The sequence below is a fragment of the Carlito syrichta genome, unplaced genomic scaffold, assembly GCF_000164805.1.
Source record: "Carlito syrichta isolate Samal-C Ts95f unplaced genomic scaffold, Tarsius_syrichta-2.0.1 Scaffold302604, whole genome shotgun sequence".
Classification (NCBI taxonomy): Eukaryota; Metazoa; Chordata; class Mammalia; order Primates; family Tarsiidae; genus Carlito; species Carlito syrichta.
The window spans coordinates 110,347-112,686 of NW_007246700.1; the positions used below are offsets into that span (position 1 = coordinate 110,347).

Genomic DNA, 2,340 nt, shown 5'->3' on the forward strand with positions numbered 1-2,340 from the left:
CTGCACTCCAGTCTGGGCGACAGAGTGAGACTCCAACTCAAAAAAAAAAAATTTATAATTTGTGCTAGTGTGTTTCAATGCCTTATTCTAACCTTTCAAAATATTCCTTACAGAAGACAGTTTGGGAATATTAGGAGTAATTTTTTAAAAAATGTTTTTACTGTTTTTTATTTTTTTTTGAGTTGGAGGCTCACTCTGTCGCCCAGGTTGGAGTGCAGTGACATGCTCAGGGCCACCGCATCCTCACTCTTCTGGGTTCAGGCGGTCCCTCTACTTCAGGCTTCCAAGTAGCTGAAACTACAGGCACATGCCACCACGCCTAGCTAATTTTATTTTGATGTATTGTAGAGATGAGGTCTCGCCAAGTTGTCCAGGCTGGTCTCAAACCCATGGGCTCAGGCAATCCTCTTACCTCGGCCTCCCAAAGTGCTGGGATTATAGGAGTGAGCCACCGCGATTGACCCACTGTCTGTCTTATTTTTAACAGAACACCTGGCTAGTCACAGTGACTCATATCTGCAATTCCAGCACTTGAGGCTACTGCAGTCCATCCTGGACAACAGAATGAGACTCTAATGCAAAACAAACAGACAAAAAAAACCTAACAAAAAGCATTTAAAGTTGTGCCTTTTACATTATGCATTTAAAAGTCTTTATAGGATTATTGTATGGTCAACTGTATAGTAAAAACTATTCTGTAATAACATTGCCCTCCCCACAATAGCATTTTTTTTTTGAGTTGGAGTCTCACACTGTTGCCCAGGCTAGGGTGCAGTGGCATGCTCACGGCCACTCCAGTGTCAACCTACTGGGCTGCGGTGATCCTTCCACCTCAGTCTTCCAAGTAACTGGAACTACAGGCGTGCGCTACCACGCCCAGCTAATTTTTGATTTATTGTAGAGACAAGGTCTCACCAAGTTGCCCAGGCTGGTCTTAAACCCGCAGTCTCAGGAAATCTACTCATCTCGGCCTCCCAGAGTGCTGGGATTATAGACTGAACCACCAAGCCCGGCCACAATAGCATTTTTATTCAAAATGAAATCTTCTGGTACAAAAGCTGGACAACAGGGGAGCATAAGACAATTTTTAAAAAAATTCCAAATATTATCAAGTTTTCCTTGGTAACCCTGTTTTAGAAAGAAAGAAAAAAGAGAGAGAAGAGGAAAAGGATAAAAGAGAGAGGGAGGGAGAGAGAAAGAAAAGAGAGAAAGAAAACCAAGATGGAGCCAGGTGTGGAGGCTCATGCCTATAATCCCAGCACTTTGGGAGGCAGAGGTGAGAGGATTGTCTGAACCCACAGGTTCAAGACCAATCTGGACAACATGGCGAAACTTTGTCTCTACAACTAACAAAAAATTAGCCAAGCATGGTGGTGCACACCTGTAGTTCCAGCTACTTGGAAGGCTAATGCTGAAATATCGCCTGGGCCCAGCAGGTGGAGGCTGCGGTAGCCAAGAGTGTATCACTACACTCCAACCTGGGCGACAGAAAAAAAAAAACCAAGAAAAAGAAAACAAAAAAAAGAAAATCATGGTAAAAAAAAGGTAAAAGGAGATCATTGTAAACTCATGAATTGCTTTGCATGCAGTACCTCTGGAAGTTCTGGACTAACTCTCTATTTCAGAGCCAAACATTTAATCTTATAAACTTTTTAGCATTGGCACAAGTTAAAATAAACAACTCATTTTTATTCTGCTTACTTAAACTTAAAAAAAGGAAACAAAAAAATTAAAAAACAGTGCCGGAGTACCGGCTCCGACCTAGGAGGGAGGGTTAGGACCCGCACCGGAGAATCTGGACGGCGAGAAGAGACCACTCGGAGGCAGTTCTTCTGGGAACAGTCTGATCAGGACTGAAGCCAAATTTTATTCGGACTTCTTCCAACTTATATACCATTTTCTATACCCTCCAGCAGTGTGATAATCACTTGCTGGGGGCGTACAAATTCCATGCATATCGCGCTTTACAGACTATCACAAGACCATCACGAAATTTGCAAGTTCCAAGCAAACAATTCGAATTCCATGATGCCTGACATGCTTCACAAAACTTACATTAAGGTCACAGGTGCACAATTTCAATATAGATTGTTCAAAGTGTTTTCCATAATGTTCAATAAATCGTTCATATTATACTCTTTGTTCTAAACCCTGATTAATACAAAAAACTTTCTAAGTTAACTCTAGGTTCAATCCAAGTTCACTGACTCCTAATATTTTTTAACGATTAATATTATCAACTTAAGACTATACTGTAATCTATAAGTTTACTTAAATGACTTAACTGTTAGTTATACTATTAACCTATTATGATTTAACCTAATGCCTTATAATTCAGTT

At 40.7% G+C, this 2,340-nt stretch overlaps 1 pseudogene; it reads right to left on the bottom strand.

Moving 5' to 3' along the window:
* The window catches only part of LOC103259327, a 17,184-nt pseudogene extending 15,287 nt beyond the window's left edge, over positions 1–1,897 (bottom strand).
* Between the last annotated feature and the right edge of the window lie 443 nt (positions 1,898–2,340).